Below are 23,905 nucleotides of genomic sequence, written 5' to 3'. Positions count from 1 at the left end.
CTATTTCAATATCATTTTTTCATGTTCTACTATCTGATCAAAGATTAAGACCATCTCAAATGAAAGTTAAATGTTAGTGCTTTTTCTTTTCTTACATTGGCTTTCAGAACATTTACAGAATAGCTGTATTTCTTTATATTTTAATGATGAGTTGAGCCATTTCAGAAGAAAATAAACTTCATTAAGAACTCCACATGCTTTTATAGATTTTTTTTTTATTTTACACACCTACGTTGTAGCCAGGGTGAAGAAGACATGGGACACAATCCTTGGGAGCCCATATTTTGCTGGCTAGTTTCCATAGTAAAGTATGTACTTATTCCTTTAGAAATCCCACTTTGGCTCTGGTTAGGAGAAAACCCTTTCTTGCGGATTAGATATGAGACTCTGTGTCATGTTATGTCTTGTTCTCCTTTAGATGTTCCATCTCTTGTTGAATCCTCACTCCTGTTCACCTCTTGCATTTACTTCTTGTGTATCTTCCCATTGCATCCTTATTTTAAGTGTCAGCTTGGAGCATCCTACTAAGGTGTTGACTCAGAGATATTATCTCATGTTTCCCTTTAGATGTTTGAAGTTTTTTTCCAGCTCAGAAGAGATGATATTCTCATAGATTAGAGTCTCACCACCTCCAGCTCGAGTTGCTTTGTTACGCACTAACACAACCCTCTGGTCAAGTATGTTCTATCCTATGGCAAAAACAAATAAACAAGAAAAATGCTTTGAAACAAGTGAAAGAGAAGGTTGTTTTTTTCACTGGTTCTCAAGGATGTTCCACCTCCTCTCTGAATAACTTTGGCTCAAGGCCATGCCGGAAGAACAGAGGAGCTCGAAGTGGGATGTTAACACTTGACCTGGGAAAAACTCTGACAAAGATCTGAATTCCTAAGACTTTTTCCTCACAGGGAATGCTAATTTTTCAGTCTAGATGTAAATCTAGATAGTCAAAACCACACAGTAGCCCTCCTCAGAAACACCAAGTCACAGCACTGTTACAGCTGTCATAATCACCTACTGGGTCCAGGGCTTCTCAAGAAGTTTATACATTTTAAACAACCAAACTTAGCCATTTTACTTTGTTCTGTTTGTTGTTTGTTTATTTGTTCTTATTGTATTAATTGTATTTTCCATCATACATATTAAAAGGCTATCTGCGCGATGACCCAACATACAACACACAGGGAGGGTGTTTGCCAAACTTCAGTAAGACCTGTTGGGAACCTTGGGTTGTTCTGTTGTGTTTGTGGACAGTAAATATGCCTACTCCTTTGGTATGGAAATAATCTTCAGACTGTACCATCAATATTCATCTCATATTACACCAGTTAACAAACTGTGAATAATTGGGAACTAAACATGAATGCACGAAGGACCACAATCAGCTGGGTAGATACTAATAAGGACATTTCAAGTAATTACACAGAAATGTTTTTTGTGGGTTTTTTTGGTTTTGTTTTGTTTTGGTTTTGTTTTGTGTTTTTTTTTTTTTTTAAGAAAATTGTAATGGTTTAAAAATCTGTCTTTAAATTTAGTCACAAACACAGATTTTTCAATCAATAAAAGAATACTTGATTTTGTAAGCATCATACTTTGTATTTAAAATGACGTTTTAAATACCTTTTATATATTTCTCAATATAAACAAATTTATTCTATGTATTTCAAAGAGATACTCTACTGCTTAGATAGCACTGTAAAAAGAAAAGGCAGGAAAATTGCCAAACAAACCTAAAACCCTCCAAAAGATAGTTACCTGTGCTATTTCTCTACATATTCATCTCACAATAGCAGCTTCTTTTAAATTAGAAAGTGAAAGCATGGAAATAGCATGGAAAGCTATTTCTTGCAGCTTTTTTAGATCCTTGAGGAGAGTCCAGATCTAAGCTGGACCCAAGAATTATCAATTTTGATACAAGAAGGTCATCCAACCTAAATTCATGTCATAATTTTCCAGAGTCCTAACTGATACTCAGTACAGTTCATGACATAACATGGCTGAAGCAGGCAGCTCTGCACTCTGTGTTTGATTACTTCACACAACATCACCTGCAAAGAATGAGAACTTAAATACTGTGAATCTTTCTCTAAATAAATATTCTAATGTAGAAATGATTTATCACAGTTATTTAATTAATTGGTTTTTTCCCCCCCATGTTTTATTTGCTTCATATTTAAGCAAAGCACAGACCCCAGTTCTGGTCTTAAAGTGAGTATCAACACATCTAACAGTTTTACGATGAGTCATACAAGATATTTTTAACAGCACAATAGTTGGAATCAAGATACTGCATGAGAAGTGCAGTTTTTGGTTGTTTCTGGTTTTTTTGTCCTCTCTGTTTTCTTTTTTGAATGTTTGTTTCTAACTTACAATTTGTGAGGTGAAACTTTGTTTTGGTTTATATTTTATATTTACTTTATATTTTATTTCATTTCATTATTTCATTTTATTTCATTTCATTATTTCATTTTAGGTCATTTCATTATTTCATTTTTGGTTTTGCCTGGGATTTTTTTGGTATTCCAGCTGCACTGGTTTCTAGGAAGTTAAGCTAAAAAGACAAATCTCTTCCAATCAGAACCTGGTCAAATATTGCAGGAATATAGAGGGGTCTGCTTTCCCAAAAGCGTCAGAGTATTCAAGTGATCTTTGAGTGAGCTCACAACAGTCCTTTTTTTAACAGTGTCAGTTGTTAAGACTTTGCTGTCAGAAATATTTACTTCATACTGAACTAATTCACAACATTGACCTAGATCTTACAGTAACTCTCCCTACCATTTTTTTTGCTTTAATTGTACATAATTAAGCCAGAACAAATGGGAAAGCTTCCTAAATTTGGGGAATATTCCCTTCCCAGGAAAAAAGAAACTGTGGAAAATGAGAGATTTTATTGATAATGGAAAAAGAGGAAGAGTCCTTTTGAAGTTTTTGTTGACTGATTCTAAACTAATGAGTCACATGTGTAAGTAACTACAGTACTTTGGTGGGCTGCATTAAAGGAGATCAGATAGTGAGCAGCATCAAAGTTCCAAGGAAGGACTTCTGGAATATGCAGATTTAGACTAAGGAAAAAAGCTACCAGGATGTGCCAAGCTGCAGAAATACTCCAGACAGAATGAAAACATTGAAAAGAAAATAAGTCACAGCTACTCTTACCAGACTGACCAGCAGGAGAGGAAACTGGGAAGCAAAAGGTGACAGCAAAGTGAGGAATCTGGAAGAGATGCTGTAGAGTAAACAGCAAGAAAATGTCAAAGAAAAAATATGCTTGAGAAGTGGGAACATGTACAGACCCAGACAACATCAAGCGTTTAGAAATAAATACAACCATTTTGCAAGAGTTTTCAACCTGAAGTAGCAGGAACAGAAAAGAATATCTCGCGACTTGCTGATCAGGAGAGTAGAGAGTGACAAGGTCTGCAGGGACAGGTGGAACCTTCCAGTGATAACTTAGACAGTCGGAAAAAAAAAAGACAAATTCTTTTTCACACCAGGAATTCTTCCAGTGGACAGAGCTGATAGCAACATGGGGGCTGTCTGAAAAATGCTGAAGCAAAGAATGAGATTTTTTTTTCATTAAAAAATAATGAAATGCTTATAAATTATATAATAAACATAAATCAATTGGAAAAAAAATGAATGGAAAACGTAAATACATCGAGGAAAGACAAGTATAATTGAGAAGGCATAGCATGAAACTAATACTGAGTAAAGGATTATGTGATTTGAAGTTTATTTATAACTGGAACTGGTCTAGTCTGTTATAGTTACAGGAATAAAAAGACAATATTGGGTTTAAAAACATGTTTAGTCTAGGTTTGATTCAGGGAGTGTACAGATTGAAGAAACCTATAAAATGTAATAATGTAAATATAAAAAACAATTATCCAGTCTTAGAAATAATGTGGAATAAATTTGCAGGGACTGCAGCAAAGGATGAGACATTGCAGAAAATCTTTAAGGCTATCAGTGTAGGATGACACAGGAATTACAAAATATATCCACTACATCTTATTCATTTAAATGAGCATTTTCTGTAGCTGATGATGTAGTACTTAGAGGTATCAGATCACAGGCTCTGAATTATGACAACCTGACATGACTTACGATTATGGAGAAGTGTAAAAGATGAAATTATATGTTGATCCATGGATTGCTACGTTATGTGATGGAAGGATCATCCTCACAAACACGAAGGAGTCTGGAAGCATCAGGGCAGGTGAGGGTATTTCATTCAGAGAAAAGACCTCCTGCCCTTGCTCTTCCCAGTGCTGTCCCCAGAGAATATCGCCCCCATGGTCTGGAGACAACATCCATCATGAATCAATGGGAGTAGTTCCTGGATCACCTTGCAGACTGGTGGGGTTTACTGACTTGGGGCATGGAACTCACTATACAAGGCAGAGGAAGGGCATCTTGGGGTAGTACAACACTTACCATGGGGTGGAATACTCCATTCAAATACTGAATTACTACTCCCACTACCATGAAATTGTATTTTTGAGGAGTCTAACATCAAATTATGTCACAGACAGAACTGGAGCTGTATTTAACAATGCATTACATAAATGTCTATAACTGAGATGGTCTGCAGTTTCGTAGAACGAACTTGAAAGCACTAGGGAATTATGGAATGAGCCACCCAAATATACATATTGAAGTGTCTGGCAAAAAAAAAATGAAATTATATTTAGAGTGTTTCTAATTAAGCTTTTGAGATCTCAAAGAGATTCACACTTTGTTCTTGCAAACTCAACCTTTAAACACTGCAGTGAAATGTTGTTTTGCAAAAAAAAAAAAGCATATTTTTTTCCTGGTGTCTTTCCACTTGCAACAGAAGGAAGAGCACGTCTTTCAGGTGTTTGAAAAGCTACTGAAAAAAGGGGGCACTGAACCCGTATTAATGCCAGCTTTGATGCCCCTGGGGTGCAGCTGCCATACATGTTGTACTCTGAGGTTTTGTGAGGGCGATTTCTCCCTATTCCCAAGAACTACTTGAGCCATCAGCACTCACTCTCCTGACCCTGAAAGACAGTGCCAGGAAATTAACCAAGTCCAAATTACAGAGGTGGAACCTACAGAGAGAGACCCTGAAAAGAAATTAAAATCTGATTGTAAAGAACCATTAAATATCAGAGAGGAACAATGATGGAGAGGGAGGCAGAAGTGATTCTAGGAGCCCAGTCAGAACCAGTCCAGACAGACTTACTGATGACTACTTGGTTTGTGCTGTAATAAACTGGAATCCTGAATAATTACCTACTATAATACAAAAACAAAATTAGATAAGAATGTAGTGAAATGACATTATCAGAGCTGAGCTGTGGGGACAGATTTGAAATGGTAACAGGAGAACAAAACCCCTTTGGTATTGTAGATGTAGCATAAACTCTTCATCTTAAGCAACTTTGACCCCATGTGGGTCATTTTTTTAATCCTAAAAGCTATGTAAGTTGCTTCTTACTAGGAATACTGAGGTTTGATATAATTTTGAAAACAGACCTTCCAACTGGGAGAAGTATATAATGTCAGTCTCCTGGAAGAAAAGGCATGGTAGCCAGTTTGGCAAGTGGGCAGTTCTTCCGAGTCAGAATAATTTTTGGCATCTACCAAGGAAACAAATGTGATGAAAAGCTATGGCAAAAACATTTTAAGAACAGCACCATGAGGGTGGTGGGGAAAGTTCTAACAGTAGGGTAAGAAACTGGATTGTTAAAGCAAATGACAAATGAACAGTTGGATGGAGGGAGGGGAGCTCGGAGACAGTAAATGAGCAAAGATATAGGGTAAAAAGGAGGAAATCAACACTCTGCCTTTTTTTTTTTTTTTGCCTTTTTTTTTTTTGTAATGTGAAGGTGGAACAACGTTGCTATAAAGTGATTGAACAGGCCATTGGTCTCTAGCTGCTCTGTGCTTGGTGAGAGAAAACAGTAACAGGGCTTGGCTGTGTTATTTGATGTTGTAATAGCTCAGAATCTTCTTAGCCACAGAAGACTGAACATTAGTCTTATTTTAATTCCTTTTTGTCCTTCCTTGGAGTCTTTTCTCCCTTGCTGAGATTAAATAGGCTATAGACCATAACAGCCTTATGAACCCTCTTCTCACCCCATTCCCCTAGAATAAGCTATTCTGAACTAACTGGAAACAGCCAAACCACAGATAGTTTGGATCGTGCAAAAAGAAACTCAGCCAAGGTGAAGCCTTTGCAAAACCAAGTCATTCCATGAAGCCTACAACAATTTTCTCTCTCTGGCCACCCTTTCATACTACTGCCACTCAGCCCCACCCTCTGCCCTTGAAAGGCTTGAACAAAAGGGTGGAAGAACCTGTAATTTCTGGAAAACCTGGCAGAAATGTTAAAAGGGAGGGATTCTGGCAGCCTGCCATTTCCATCCCTCCCACTTTTTTGTTCCTCTCTCAGGCTGTCAGGTCACACAGGAGACAACAACAAAGAAGAAGGAGTTTTCCACTCTCCATGACACCTTCCCTGTCACCCTTGCAGGAAGAGGTTATTAGAGTGAGAAATCATGCAAACCCAAATCAGCCAAATAAAGCTATAAAAAGACAAGAGTGACAACACAACAAGGAAGAGAAAGGGTAGGGAGAACTTAAAAAACACTATTGTCCAAAAGACAAAAGAAAACAAATAAAATCACAACATGGAGAGAATAAAAAAGACTCAAGCAAGGAGAAGCTTACAAGTCAGAGGAAGTCTTGTTCACCCTGTTCTGAGGACTCCACCAAACCTGGTGAGTTCGTGAGTGCCTCTGTCTTCAAGTCTTTTTCACTGCAAAGAATTATCAGTGGAGAGAGCAAAGATAATGAACTAATCTACATGAACACTCTGCCTTGGTTTCAATGGATATAGCTATACTAATGAATAAAATGAACCTTGCATATGGGTGGAGCAAGTGCTATTATTGATACAATTAAACTCTCTGTACCTCCCAAAGCAGGATGTTTCCATCCATATTTCTTACTTGGATTTGTCCCTGAGCTGGGAATGAGCATCATCTGTCAGTATTAGTTTGCATGGCTCAAAATCGGTCAATTGTATCCCTACAATTAAATGGCATGGACAGATATTTGTCAGTCTTTGAGCTTGTGCCAAAGTCCTGCTTTATTTACTAGTACTGAAGTGGCTGAAAATAACAGCAATGCAGAACACAGTAGCAAAAGCAGGATGACTAATACACACCAAGGTATGGAAATGGAAATTATTAAGAAGCAAAACTTGGAGATTTCAAAAGAAGCCAGAGTGACTTGATGTGCCTGGATTACAGAACAACAAGAAGTTGCAGAGCCAGTAGTAATAAATCTCTAAGGCATGGATAGTCAAAGCTGTAGGGATTATTTTCAGAAAGCAGAAAGGAAAAAGATTCAACTCACTACAGACTTTTTAGTCCTACCTGAATGGTATAAAAGCTTTGACACCAATCTCAAAGGAAAAGAAAAACTAAAAATATTCAGAAAAATGGATACAGAGTAAAACATGGTTTGGGATGTTAAAGGTAGAACTTGCTGGAGTAATCTGGTTGTTTCTATTTTATTAAAAAAAACCCCAACCAATCAAAAAACAAACAAACAAAAACCCATACAAAACAAAAAAACCACCCACAACAAACAAACAAATGAAAAATACAAAAAAAACACTGATCCAGCAAGGGATCGTAAACTTCAGCAAAACTCTATAGACGTTAAAGCTGAAGTATAAACCAGGAAGATGTTAAACTGTGAAGAAAACTGTGGGGTTGCCCACAGATCAGGCAGCCAACAGACTGCAACAGATACTGCAGAGAGTGGAGGTTTTCAGCTTGAAGAAACATTGATAGAGGAGCCTTGGGAGCAATAGTACTTAATACTTTCACTAGCAATCTTGTCATAGAAAGTACATTAATAAAGCTTGCTGATGATACAGAGATGTTCAGAGCATCTGCAAGGAGCAACTGGGTGAGTCTGAAAACTGGAGTATATAGAAATGGGATGAAATTCAATAGTACAGAGGGCAAGTGCATGCATCTGGGGACCAATAACAAAAATTCTATAAATGCAGTGTTCAGCTGGAAATGCCTAGAGAGATGAAGGATTTTGTTGGATACACTAGTTGATGACAAGGTTGTAAGTTGACATGGCCATGAAAATAAATGCTACTCAAACATTTATTAGAAAGGTAATGCCATTGAACAAGGCACTGCTGAAATATGAGGCACTTATCTCGTAACTCAAAAAGAGGAAACATACTTCCCAATTAGAGGAGCATTGTGAACATCTGAGGAAACACAGGTGTGGAAAAAGCTTCCTGAGTAACACAGAGCAGTTGCTAATCATCCTGGGACTTGCTACTTTATTCTAAAACTGTTTAAATCGGAGTTATTCTTGCAAAAAAGTTGCAGAGTTTACTACACAATATAAGTGTCTAAATAAAATCTAACCTTGGTTTGGTTTTGGGAAGCTCTGTTTCCTATAGTACAGAACACGTAACAGATCTTGGGAACCTCAAGTCTAAGTTCTGTTCCACTTATAGGTGTGCTGGATGACTTTGGATAAGTTATTGCTTCTCTGTTGGTCATGGTTTTCCATTCTTAAAGTGGAGATTATGAAGCTTTATTACCTGTATATTTTGAGATTCACCACTAACAAGTAGCATCTTAGATATTACTTCTATCAGAACAGCAACTATCTCAGTTATCTATTGATGACATACTATAACATTTAAAAGGCTTTATTTCTTGGAGTTATTCCTAACCCGGAGTCAGGTTACTTCCGTGGACATATCCATATCCATATCCATATCCATATCCATATCCATATCCATATCCATCCATATGTATTGTATAAGTGTGAGGCATATTCTAGATCTTGGCAGCAGAAAATGGTCCCTGGTTTGTTTTATTCAGTTATATAGATACAAGCACAGGGTCCAATGGCTGACATCATAGATAACAAGATCATGATGATGTACCTAAAGTCCTCACCTGTGTGTCCTCACTCCCCATGGGGCTGGAGGAGCCACAGATGTAATGCACCAGTGAGTGTGTGCTCCTAAATATCTCAATTACATTGTCATGTGCAAGATATACCAAAAGGAACCTTTAAAAAGTATTGGAAACCAGGAAAAATGAGTGTGACTGATATCAAAAGTCTCCTCTGTTCTTTAAGAAGGGGAGTAGCTTTTAATGTCAGGCCTCAAGCAAGAAATTTCTTGCCTAAGTACCAAAGAAATTCAAAATAGCTGCTGTTATAGACTGAAGGTGAGAGGTAAATGGTCAGCTGAGGCATGGAGAAGTGTGGTTTGCCTCAGGCCACAGAGGGAAGTGGTTTCAGACTCAAGATTAGAAATCACAAGTTTTTCTCATGAATTTCTGAGTTCAGATCAATGAAGTATATCATCTGGACATGCGTAGATAGCTATTTGGGTCTTTCCATCATTTTTATCCATCTCTAAAATAAACTCTTATAATCTTACAGTTTCACAAAATTTCCAGGCAAATACTATTTTATTTAGGTCCTAATACTTAAAAAAAAAAAAAAAATAATAAAAATTCAAGATTAATGTGGTGTCATAGCCCCTGGAAACAATCATGTTCCAGCAAATAAGGATTTGCTTATTTTGAACCATAAATCAAAAACTGTTCATTGCAAAATGATTGAGAAATAGACACCAGACTCTTCAATGCATTATCTTCAGCTTCTTATTGAAGAAACATTTTTTGAAAGATGGGGAGGAAGTGGAGAGAAGTGTGATAGGAAACTTTTGTACTGCAGTAATTTAGCACACAGCAGCCACAAAACTCCTCCACTACGAATACAGTACACAACTGCAGCACAAAATAAACTCAGAAGTAATGCTACCTCAAAACACTCTCCATAGTAACATAACATTTTTATCCCTATTATCACTGTCAAGGGCTTTGCAGTTCCAAAACAACATAAGAAACTCACATGGAAAAGATCTAAAGCAATTTTTGGACCCAGGTCCTCAAGCTTTTTGTTCTAGTTTTGCTTAAGAGTAACATGTCAGCCTCTCAAACCCATAGGCACACGCAGGCTTTTGTCATTTGACATTTAGCAGAACTTTTTCATTGCCAGAACCCACTGGCATGATTCCTCCCTTACTTTATGGCTTACAAGCTGCAACAACATGACAAAAACATTGGAGCACACATGAATTCTTATGGATAGTGGATTTTTTGATAGATATCACACTTGGACAATAAGAGAGCAGATCAAATATCCACGAAACTTCAGGGTCTGATGCAAACAGAAACAAGCTTTAAAATTAACATAGATATAATTTGATTTTTGTAATTCAGTTCACCTCATGATGTAAATCAGTAACAGACTCTACTCTCATCTGAAGGGTCTGACACAGAACATAGAACTATATAGCTTGAAAAAATTGTATGTGAGTGTTCAGCACAACATAACTTATATGTGATATACTGATGGCTGGTGCCAGGATCTCCCAACACTAACGAAATAGCCAGTGACAGCCTAGCAAATGTAACAACACAACTGTCTCCTCGAGAAAGAAGGGAGGGTGCGGCTGGAGAAACCAGTGAGTTTTTGCAGTTTTCTCTGTTGTTATCTGACTGATGGATATTTGGATATCTGCTCTGGGAAATAAAAGCACAGGAGTTCTATGTGCATTGCTCATTTGGGCACAGGTACGCACACCTGCAAGCCTATACACATATCACGTTTGACAAACGCCGATATATAAGCCCCAGTTGCAAGACTCAGTGCAACAAAGAGTTTATGCATTTAGTCAGATCCAATTATAGTATAAAGGTGTTGCTCAAGAACTTTTCAAAATTGTGGTTAGTAGCACGTGTCACTATCACAACGGTCAGTCTTCAATAAGTCTTTCAATAAGTTTTAGTTCGGTCCCTTGATATTGGTATTCTGGATCTACCTCCAGAGATGGCATAAGAGAAGCATAAGAATTTCTTCTCTCCCATATCTCTCAACAAATAAGTTCAGCCAATCATTGGATCAGAAACACTGACACACAGGGTTTGGTTTTTTTTTTCCTAATAAGTTCAATGAACTGAAGTATTTTGTGAGTCAGAAGAGTGGTGTGAAAAAGAAAAAAAAAACCCAGCACTTTATATATATTCGCTCCTCATCCTCCAAGCAGAAAATTTTTCAAACTCCTTAAACATTTTATAAAATTGCTCTTATTGTTTCAACATTTTACAGCCTCACAAATGATTATTTTCTAGTGTGGGAAAAATGGGAGAAGGAAAAATAAAAACAAAAAACAAGACAAACATTTTACTGTTTGTACTTTACCTGACTTGGTTTAAAATGGATTTACTTTGTACATAGTTTGAGCACTTAGGGTATTTTTAATGCTATAAAGGTGCTCAGTGACAGAAAAATGATACGTAGCTGCCTGGCTGTGACAACACTTTAGTAATTCTTCTAGGTATCGCTACACATCTTAATGTTACATTCTGCAGCAACAGTCCCTCAGAGGGTATTTACAGTGTAGGTACCTAAGTTAGGAGATTTGTATACTTTGGCTCTCTTTATACTTACTGGGGTGAGAAAGCCTTCTCCAGAGAACAGTTCAGAGGAGAAATGTAGTTTAAGTGCCTTGAATACGCTAGAAAAATCATTCACAGTGAACACATTAGAGAATATTCTGAATTGCAGCCGTTATTTGAAGGATTGGAGTGCAGAACTGAAGCACACAAAAGTGAGACAAAACTTTGTTCTTATTCCTGGAATAAATCTCTGCTTCTCTTGAGAATGTCATGTGGTCTTCAACAATTGCGTGGAATACTGACATTCTTAGTTATTAAGGAAGTTCTTTTAACGACTGAATATTGTCTGTGAAGTGTTTTGTAGAGTTAAAGTGCTGAAGCATAGTTAGGTTGATAAACCTCATGATTCAAGTAAAATGTCTCTATCTCAAAGCATCCACTCCAGAATGACAAAGGGCAGAACTGAAGTTGCATGAATCTCATTTGAACTTCTTGCTGCAACGTGTTATGTGAAGCTGCAGCTTAATCTGATGTTTCATATTTCTTCAGAGAAAATATTTATCCATTGCTTTCTACCAAATTCATACCACTACATTTTCAGGAACACAACCCATTTTTTGCAAGGAGAAAAAATATGCTTTTGTCCAACAGAATTTGTTTGTGATTGTAGAACTGTTGACAGCTTGGAAATTCAGAAAATTTCACTTCAACATGAATGGAAATCAAGACATTTCCTAAATGTGGATCTCAGGACTGTGAGTTCTTTGAAAGTATGTATGGAGTTACTTGAGTCCACAAAACTCCACAAAAGTTTAATAAGATAGAAAAGGAAGGGAGAATAATTGTGATAATAGTAATTATAATAATAATACACAAAACAAGTGATGCATAACTCAGTTTCTCACCACCTGCTGACTGATGCCCAGCCAGACCCCGAGCAGTGGTCTCTGGCCCCTGGCCAACTCCCCTCACTTTTTCATTCAGCATGTTGTCATATGGCATGGAATATCCCTTTGGCCAGTTTGGATCAGCTGTCCTGGCTGTACCGCATCCCGGGTTCTTGTGCACCACCAGCCTCCTTGCTGGCAGGGCAGTATGAGAAGCTGAAAATGCCTTGACTTTGTGTAAGCACTGCTCAGCAGCAATTAAAACATCAGTGTCTTATCAACATTATTATCATCCTAAATCTAAAATACGCCACTACACCAGTTACCAGAAAGAAAATTAACTCTATCCCAGCTGAAACCAGGACAGAGTCTCACTGTTATAAACATTTTGTAATGCTTAGTTCATATGTCTATGAATTTACTAATTTTGCTTTGTACATGGAGGTTTACGTGTAGTAATAGTTCACATTTCTGTGGCAGAAGATTTAAGAAAAACAAATGATCAAACAAATAATAATAATAAAAAACCAACAAAAACCCAAAACAAATACCACCCATCTGACAAGCCTACACAATAGAAGGAAAAACTGGATATGTTACTGAATGAAAAGCATGCCAAAATGCATTAGAAATTGTTACTAAATCAAGTACATCTCCCTTCAAACCATATATCAACATCTGAAACAATGTGTTATAGTAAATGACATATATCACCTGCTGATTGAAACACATCACCTCATAAAATAGCAATCAATCTGTGTGTATGAAATGCATCTCTTCTAATAAACCAACCACAGAGCATGCAAAAGCTGATGCAGCATTTACTAAATTATGCACAGTGAAGACTGAACTCATTTAACTAGCTACTGAATCTGAAATCTGAAGTACTGAAACTGATACAGTCCATCAGACACATCAGTTTTCTGGGAAATGCCAATCATAGGGGCAGGGTGAAGCTGCTGTCAGAAAATGTTTAGGTCAACAACCACTCTCAGTAACAGCCATTTGCTACAGCTGATGGCAAAGGTTCAGGAGCAGGGCACAACTGCCAAGATCTAAAACATCTGGAGTTTGATATTCATGGCTGTGTGTGAGTGTTTGCTACAGAGAGAGAGGTCTAGAGAATCAATTTAAACATTTCTCTTTTTTTTCACTGGAGTAGGGGTGTGCAGCCTATTGTATTTTTTAGCTCTCTGGAGAGCAAGGGTGGGATGGACAATTGCAGGGTTTTAATTTTCTGAAAAAATAGAGGATCATTCAGTAGCATTTGTGCCACTCACATGCAAACTTTGCCTGTATCCACATCTTTTAAAATCAATACATATATATACTTGAATATGCATATATACATAGATATACATGTATATAAAATAAAACAACCCCATATTCGGTTTTGTGTTCTCCAAATATCATGGAAAACTGTGATGTTTCACTCCATCAAATTGAATGTTAAACAGTTTTCTACTTGAATTTCTGGAAAGAAACCAGCAGCTTTGTAGCTGTTGCCAAGTAGGAAGTCACATGCCTGTGCTGAACAATAGCAAAGGCAGCCCATCAAGCAGACCTGTCCTCCCTCTTTCCATGGAATATACCCGAAGAGAGAGAATAAGGAAGATTCTGGGGCTAGTTTCATTCTTGGTATCACTCAATGGCCAGCTCTGTTGAACTTTTAGTTAGTAGTTTATTTTTACTTGTTGAAATGCAAAGCGTGTGTAAGATGGTTTGGTCGTATGAACCAATTAACTCAGACTGCTTTTCCTTCCTGTGACAACAAATGCTGATTTAAGGAGCTAGTTAAGTGTAAGTCAGAGTCTATCAGGAAATCTTTGTGAAATCATTGACTACTTGACTGATCAATAAAGCTGGAAAATATCAGGGCTATCATTTACTGAAAGACAAATTCCTGCATCCAATATTACAAAGAAGAGAGGTTCCAACAAAAGTGCAAGGTGTCTGTGTCATGAGCCTACACAGGTTTGTCTCCAGGGCTTCTAATTAAGACTAATATTGTACTTTTCATCAAAGTAAATTAAGAGTAATTCCAGTGAAGTGGGGGATGCCAAAGGGTAGTGATAACCTTGAATTAATTTACATTTAAAAAAAAAGACCTGAAGGAGGAAAACAAAGTTTCTTGGTTCCACTTAACAAGAAGGGCATATTTTAAATGAGTTTTGTTTTTTTGGAATTCACACAAGTGTCTAATCAGACTTCTGGCATCTGTCACGTTAATCTAAAATTCTCAGGATAAAAGCCACCTCACTCTGTCTATACTTCAGACAAAAAACAACTAGAAGAGAAGCCAGTTCTTTCAGAAGCACAGATTCCTTTAAGTGTCATGGATCCAGCTGTGGAAAACGGTGATGACCTTCCCAAAGCCTCACCACTGGCCTGGCAATGTTCCTAACAGGCAAAACCGCTATGAGGCTGAAATATGTGACTGGAGGAGGCCTTCAGCATCTCCGGTGGCTTGGCAAATAAAGAATGAGTTGCCTTCACCTTGTGATTTTGCTCTGTTTTAATTATTTCTCTCTTATTGCAGTAGAAATTCACAAATAATGGGAGGTTCCAGTTACCACTAATTCTCAGGCATAGCTTTGGGGTTTTGAAGTATCTAGACACCAAAGTCCCACAGCAACTGCTGGCTGCTAAAATGTTTTTGAAACACTAGACTTCAGGCTCATTTTAGGCACACCCACTGGTCCAGTGACTGGGAGAGAAGAAGCTGTCGGGGATACTGAGCTCCACAAAGTCTCAGTCTGTCTCGTGGTCTTCTCCTCACCTGGGGCAAATGTGCCATGCACACAGCAGGTAGGTTCTGCCATGACTTCAGCTCTGTTGCTCAGTAAGTGAATGGAGGTGAGATTACTGGAAACATAGGTCTGCCGCATTTCTCTATTCCTTTTTTTTTTTTTCAGGAATGTACAATGTGGTTTTTGTTCAGGAAAGTGAAATACAACCTAGATAAGGAGGGACATCTTGTTGTCATTCAGTCTTCCTGACAGGTATCTGGGAAGCACCCAGCACCTTCCAGGACTGAGCCTAAAGAGAGCACCACGAGCTGAAGCAAAGCAAATGAATGAGGCGGATAATGTATTTACATCTAACTGGGAGCTAGACACATCCTCGGCAGCACAGAAATGGATTTACAACTTTTAACGAGCAGTACTATGTAAAAATAAAATGACTTCAAACGCAGCATTAAAGCTTTTCTCAGAAAAGCTCTAATGTAAATTTTATATGGAGCACACTACTGCACGTGCATTTGTTATTTGCATTTGTTATTTTATTAAAAAGTAGAGCTTAATCAGGATTGCCTAGTTCTGGGGAGAAAGGGAATGGGATTAAATATGAAATAGCAGTTGGTTCAGGATTCCTACCCACTCAGGAGGCTCCTGAAGTGTTCTGTCATGTTCTAAAGATTTATGTATTAGAAGTGTCTATCCCATCATAACCACTTAACATGCTTTAAAAAGCACATAAACACAAGAGGGGGGTTCATTATGGCATATGGGAGAGAAATTCTTCTCAGCATTGGTCCAATTTTGCTCGCATTATAGTTAAATGCTGAATGTCCCACAGACATCAGGGGAATTGAGCCTTTTGCAAAGAAACTACTCTTTATAAAAAAAAGCATAAAGCAGGCAATCTGCAACAAATATAGATTTCCAGTAAGCTAGGGACAAAGTCTAGATTCAAACAAATAATATCACAAGGTATCTCCCCCCAGGAGAAATTTTTTCAGTGACAAAAATGAGACAAAGATTCAGAGGGACAGCTTGTCTTCCCAAGACTGACCCAGGAAACTTTTTCCTTTCAATAGCTCTATTTTTGAAGGGATTGTGTTAGTTCTTTATTGCCCCTCTTATTCTTCCTGCTATTTCTCTCTTCCCTCACCCACACAGAGGACTTCTAAATCTCAGCATGAGCCTGATAATATCTTCTCCTCTTTAATATATGTTTCTGTGGAAGGAAGAATCAGCAGCCATTAGCAGCTTGTGACTGAATGCTGTATGAGGCTCTCTTTGTAGTACTTAATTGCACTGGAAAACACAATTTAACAGACGAACATTGCAGAAACCATGCTGAATGTATAGAATGGGTGTCATCCTGGTCAGCTGTGGGTGAGAGAGTGGTCAGGTTCAAGGCTGAAGGCTTCCACACTGGCAGAGGTTGTTGGCAGCAGAGCCAGTTGATAGATCCCACAGCTTAGGGATTTATTTATTTAAAAGCCAGTACAATGTTAAACTACTTTTTGCTGAGGTTAGATTTCAGTCCCATATCACATTCGTTGCTCTAAGACATCTGCGTTTAATGTATTGCATCAAGCTTTTGGCACCACCGTACTGATATTATATTTCATAGCCGAAAATAACCCATTGACTCCTCTGACCTCCTGCATAACTCAAAATTATACACAGTAATTCCCATGTTAAGCCTAATCAATGACTTGTGGCTGAACTAGAGAAGATCTTTCAGAAAGATAGTGATGTTGGTTTTAAAGTCTTCAAAGGAAGGGAAAGCCAGCACTTTTCATATGAAATAATTCTGATAGTGAATCAGCTTTATTGTTAAAATCCTGCCCTATCTCATTTGATTTTGCCTCACTTATGTTCCTAGACCTGGTATATTGATGTGCCTTGAGCATAAGATTAAACCTGCACCTACAGAAAGTCAGGTAGTCAGAGCTCTCACTACAGCACTGGTGTTTGAAGCACAAGTGTTGTTGCCTATTTTGCAAATAGGCAACTTTTGATCAGGGACATAGGATGCCACTTATGCCAGTGTAACCAAAAGCTACCTGCCAGTAGGAAGTGTTGGAAAACGGGTAGTTTGGTACTTTTTAGTTTCTCACTGGAGGCTGAAAACCAGATGCAGCTTGAGGGGTGTCATGCTCAGCCTTGCACAGACAACAGAGTCGGTACCAGCTGGTTCAGAGAGGAAAACCACAATTGCACACAAATAGCCTGTAATTTGTGTTGGGAATCTGAAATCTGATTAGACAAGGAACTACAGGAAAATGCATGGTTCCTTTATTTTTCTAAAAGTGACTAAAGCGATTAAAAATGTGTCCTTATTATGCATTTAACATTGGGTCTTGATGTTAATTACCTATTCCTGAACAAATGCATGGACATAGTAAGTTTAATGGCTTGTAATTAAAAAAATAAATACCATTATTTCTTTCCACCTCCCTACAATGGGTGCAAAATAAGAGAATAAACTTAATGGAAGTATGAATACTGGTGAAAATACGAGCATTTCCTTAGTGCACATCAGTTGGGTGGTTCTGGATATATGTAGAGATGAAGGAAAATAAAGATGATGCTTGTTTTGTGTTGGTATCTGTAAAATATTTCGAAGTGAAATTCAGCAGATCATGTGCCAGAGTCTGAATTAATTGACAGAAAAGAACAATTTCAGTTTGGTTCAAAGGATTTTATACTTGACCACAAGTATCTAATGAGAAGGAGAATGTTCCCCAAGGACTAACCTACATATTTTGAAATCATATACTTTCCTTCAGTATACAGTCCCAGTAATGATGTTATTGAGAACTACTGCATTTGAGAAAAGTGAAAATGGTTTATGTGGATTTAGGAGATATTTCCAGATCTAAGAACTTGGAAATGCACTCACTGTTTTTTGAGACCCTTTCTCATTTGTAGAAAAATAGAACACATTTCTTCCTCATGCAGATATTAGATGGATGCTTTTGAGATGCTCAGATATTACTGTGGCCACCTATCTGGGAAGAGAGACAAAATTTGGAGTCAGCCAGCACAACAATCTTTGGAAATGAAATAAATTTTGTCATTTATTATGTGTGTGGCAATAACATCTGGATGTTGTGATAAGGGACCCACTATGTGATGAGCTCTAGGCAGTGTAATGGAAAAACTATCCACCCCTGTACAAGGTTTATTTCCTGGATTTAGAGATGAAAGACAACTACTGGATTTGGAAAACATGGAAAAGTATAAAAGACCAGCAAAATGATAATTTCTGATATGGTAAGTAGAGATCATAATCAAAACTGCAGAAAGCCATTTTGGAGCCCATTTGGGGCATTTGTTCCCCTCGGTCCCTGCCATGTCTCTGTGCTCCTTTTGGTAGGCCAGCTATGGCAGAAGCAGGAGCATGATGCCTGTGTGAATTCTGCATAATCCTGGTTTGCTACACTAAATTGCATGAAGGTTTGTACAGGTATTTTCAGACAGACCTGTGCTTGCTCCACATGTGCTGTGGGTCACCACATGTTTGCAAGTCTCAATTTGAAGGTGCTGCCATGCTGACTTGATGTGCTCCATGGGTGCCACAGACCTGGTGTGTTAACAAAGCTAAACAGGTTTTAGATGAGACCTTTCTCATCTGCCTGCCTGCCATGGAGCAGCACCAGGTGTGTCTGCAAAAGACTGTGACCTTGCCATATCAGCATACCTTCATAACAGATATGAGTTTGGTCATGCTGGTTTGGGAAGCAAAGCTTTGCATAAAAAAAACAATGAACCAACCAAAAAGTGGAGAATCAGAAATGCAATTGCTGTTACTTGGAGAATGTAGATGATTTGAAGAATTATGTTTCATCGGGGAAAAAAAAAAAAGCCACACCTCATAATGTTAATAATTAGTACTTATTTTCAGGTAATTTTGAAGTAGGCTGTGCTTTATGTTCAGTTGAGCTCTGAATCCAGTTGACTTTGACATCCAATTGAAATGCACAATGCACAAAGGTTAGAGAACCTTTCCTAGTAAAATGATTGTCTTATATTTCTTACTTAATATACCCTTACTACTGCTTACTCTATATTAAACTAAGCTGAGCATCTTATAGGTTCTATTTCTTCCCTTTTACATGGATTTAGTTGATAAATCTAAAGAACCAATAGTCTGGGAGAGTGAAAGTGCAACCACAAATTGTTGAGATTAAATGGCAGTGTGTAGCACTTTGGGCTGGGGCAGTGAAAGTTCACTGTAACAGAGCATAAACCAATAGAAAGGTGTTGGCAGTTTACCATTGCTGTGATAGTTGCTATACAAATATCTTTCTAGGCTCAAGAAACACTTAATGAAATACCCTGACCTGTGGTATGTAGGAGGGTGGATTAGATAAACGTAACAATGCTTTCAGAATTAGTCTGTGAACTACAGATATTGCTATGAGAAAGACTTACAAATATAAATGCAGAATGCCAGCATCCCCCAAAATGAAAAATGAAGAGCAGACTAGAAATCCCTCCAACAGGATTTTCTGTTCTATTATTTAACTTAACCAACTTCTACTGCATTCAATACATATCTTGGTTTTAGGTTTCTACAAACCAGTCTTGGATTTCTGATGCATTTCCTGAATTTGTGCAATAAAAATGAATTGGCCGAACTGAAAACCAGCATATGACTACTAATTATCAACAAAACATATTTCTTCATCGGATATACTGGGGCAAATTCTTCTCTCTACGTTTATTCATGAATGTTGATATAAAATAGCATTATATTTTTCTTTATTTTTATTGCATTGATAGAAATGACTGAATTTAGGGAGAAGGTGGAGTCTATCTGAAGGTTTCATTAAGGTCTGAATTTTATCAAAAAAGTTTGTATCTCTGTTCTAAAAGAAACTTCCAATATCAGGAATATACAGGATGGTGGTAAAATGCAAGTAAGTGTATTGATAAGGTACTGTGTGATTATTTGGGATGTCATTATTAAAATTATTAAGGCTTTATACTGCCATCTGGTATCTAAGCACCTCCCTCATATTCAGTGTTAATAAAGTAATGACTTCTTGGGATTTTTGGAGCATCACCCTCATGGTTTCTGGAGAGGGGTATCTCTAGGTTCAATTTAAGTGGATTAATTGAGATCTAAGAATTTTTCATATCACTACCACTGCAATCTGTGTTCATGCAGTTTTGCCATAGGGTTTTTAAAAACCAGGGACCACATCCTTCCATGTTCTCTGCAACTGAATTTGTTACATTTTGTAGGATCAAGACTTTATTTTATTTGATAGATTAAATTGCTGGTGATTCTGATTAATTTGAAAAACTCCTAGGTATCATCAGTCTGGGAAAAGCTAAATGACAAACTACATGTTTCCAAGCTGTTAAAGTGTGTAAAATGTGGCACAGAGATCAGTAAAGTGAGGGGCAAGACTCTCTAGGCAATGCAATTTCTATAATCACTCACTCTCATAATAAGAAACACAAGTCTCCATTTTATTCCAGGTTTGCATTCAAACCTCCTGAACTTAAAGCAAATAGTGAGTGGTGAAACTTTTCCTGCCATATTACATGGCTGGCTAATCAGTGTCTATTATATTGTAAAAAGCTCTGCTGATGTGCCTCTTACAGTTTTAACCAATAACACACCTACCATCTGACATTGTGCAATTAGCCTGCACTTCTAAAGCCTGCCAGAAACAGCAATAAGACTTCATCAGAGAAAGATCATTATCTAAGGCACCTCATAGATGCTAAATATGCAGAGTTCTGCTGCAGTTGCAGCCCACAAAGGATAAAGGCACTAAGGTGCGGTGCTAACACATTAAGGCATTCATTTGCATTGTTTTAGGGAAAGCTTGGCCTATCAGGACTTCCCACTAGCAGGCATTAAAAAAACCCAATCCAAACCAAACCAAAACCAAATAAACACCACCCCCCTGCCCCAAACAAACAAACAAAAATCCTGAACCAAAACCAACCAACCAACCAACAACAACAACAAAAACAACAACAACAAAACAAAAACACAAAAAAAACCACACAACAAAAAACCCCACCAAACCCCCACAAAAATACTAAACCAAACACTGATGTTTTGGGCATTTTCATTCCCTTCAGAATCAGTGAGTAAGTTCATTAGTTGAGGGAAATTGAAACATCAGTCTCAGCAGAGCTTGGCTGGGTTCTCTCACTGTGAGTCAGTATTATTCAGGCCCTGCGCTGCATTTTTACTACTTTTTCTCATAAAAAAGAACACAAACTTTCTTGTAGTGCTCAGGTTGGCAGGAACTCCTGCAGGTGAGAAAGGGAGTCCAGGGAGGAGGGCAGTGTTCTCAGATGCTGCGGGACTAGCAAGGGTGGTGCCATGCTCCCTAACCTCTTTATAAGAGGGTCATGCTGTGGTCCAGAGGGCTTCATCCTCATGTTCATTGCAGTGCAAATAGCAATCTGAAGCTTTCATTCCTTAATTTGTATAGTATCCCTTTGCCAAGCTGCTCAGTTTCAATGAGTATCAGCCTGAGGATCAAGATGCTGTCGAAAAACCTCTCTATACTTCTAGGTCCTCACATACTCTGCAATGGTGCATTACCTTTGAGGGGAAATCCTGTTCATTTGCCTAATCGCAGAACACAGAATGAGGGAACAAAAATCCCAGCAAAAAGTACTCCAAACTAAAATGTCAACACATTTTTCAGCTTACTTAGTAACAACCGTGGGCCGCTTTACCTGAGAAAGTTCCTGCTGCAGTCAGCCCTGGGAAATTCCCTGGGGGTCCTTGTTGCCCCTATGATGAAAACTAGAGTCAAGGGTAAAAAAAAAAGGCCAAATCTAAGGATTATAGATCCATCTACAACAACAGTTATATTAACTTGCACTAACAGTTAAAAATCTTGCAGGGGGAATATATGAAAATTACTGCTTTCCAAGAAGATATGTTAATTATTATTAGTCACTGTACTTACAAGGCACCAATGGAAACTTGGCACTCAATAAGTACCTATTAAACTATGTTAGAGAACATAATTTTTATGCTTAATATAAAAACTGCATGAATCATCTGTTCATTTAACACCGGGTTGTACCTTCAGCTGGTATGAATCAGTCAAACACCAACAATAGAACTGGTCAGTTTACATGACCAGGATCTGGTTTAACATTCGCTGCATGAAAAACAGAATGGCATTTCCTTTCTTTTAACTTTTCACAGCAATTTGGAGTTTGTTCCTTTTTCTGTCACCCATCTGGCAGAATCGTAATTAACAGAATTTAAAGCCATGACACTGAATATGTTAGACAGTCGCACAATCAGGCGAATTTGCAATGTAATTAATAGATGTGGAAGACATGATCTGTTTAAGATCACAGGGACTTGGATGCAGTAGCAATTCAGATAATTCCGGCTGTGCTGTCTTGTTTCTAAATAATGCCCTGTTTTAAATGGTACATCCTCCTATTTGTTCTTTGTACTTAAATCTGTGACTGTGTTGGGACAGAAAATACAGTACAATGATCAGCATTGAAAAACATGGTGTTATGACCAAATCTTTAGCATCCTTGTTGCTGAAAGTACAGGAATACTTCTGCAGATCAAATAAAAACAGCTGGAGAAGTTATTGTCATCTGAGTTATCACGTATCCGCTGAAATGTATTCCTGCACAATCACTGTTCACTCAGTGCAACATAATCCAGTGGCCTTTAAGTCACCATCAATTCCTGCACTTCACTTAGACGTGTGGTAACTACCACCTGCCGAGTGGTATTTTTCTTCTGTTGTCTTAAACCACTTCAAAACAACTTCAAGAGCTTGCCGTCCTGTCCTGAGCTGTCATGCCATTCTGACTCCAAAAGCTGGCCATTTTCCTTTAAGAATTTAGGCCATATTAACTCAATGAGAGGTGAATATCCATAATTTTGCAGCTCAGTTCAGGCTTTGTGACCTTGCCAGCTGTGAGCTGAAGATATTTGTCAGAATTCTATGTCTATGTATTTTTCATCAGTTGCAGTAACTCAATGATTGAACAAATCATTTCACTATTTTCTCCCCGGTTCATTTATTTATGACAAGTCTGAAGGGAAAACATTAGGTACTGTCCCTGAGATCTCAAATACAACAAGCATATGGAGAATAAACTATGTACAAATACATCCATTTATCTGCAAATTTATGCCCTTGTATATAGGGCCCAATCATCATTTATGCATAATATATCACTTTAAATAATATTTTTCATTAGAGCAAAAGTTGCAAAACCCAGCTTGTCATGATAGATAGTGTATGGGCTTTGTGAGAAAAGCAAACAAACCCCAAAACTATCTACTCCAGGAGATACTACTAAGGGAAAACCGAACAAAACAAAACACAAACAAAGAAACAAACAAACAAAAAAACAACCACCACCACCAAAAACAACAACAACAACAAAACAACAAACAAAAGCCACAACAACAGTCTGTCTGATTTATTCGATTTAATTTAAGGACCACAACTGAGGGATCTAATTTAAGAGTTTAGAAGTTTTGGACTTCCTGTGAAGTTCACGTAGAGAAAGGTTCTTCCAAAATCTAATTGGGGCCCATAAAATCTGAATAACTCTCTGATGAAGAACATATCCTCCCTATGAAAACAAGAGGAATATCTAATGACTAAATTCCTGGTAAAGGGACACCTCCATTTAATACTTAAAAGCTGATGTTAGATGAACTTATCAATGTAATTGGCCATGTTCAGACATTTATGTCAAAATCGTTATGCCTTTATAAATGGGGAGCTCTTGTATAAAAACACAGAGGGAAAGAAAATAA

The sequence above is a fragment of the Nesoenas mayeri genome (assembly GCF_963082525.1).
Source record: "Nesoenas mayeri genome assembly, chromosome: 1".
Taxonomy (NCBI): Eukaryota; Metazoa; Chordata; class Aves; order Columbiformes; family Columbidae; genus Nesoenas; species Nesoenas mayeri.
The sequence above is the reverse complement of the archived record's forward strand: the minus strand, read 5'-3'. Positions refer to the sequence as shown.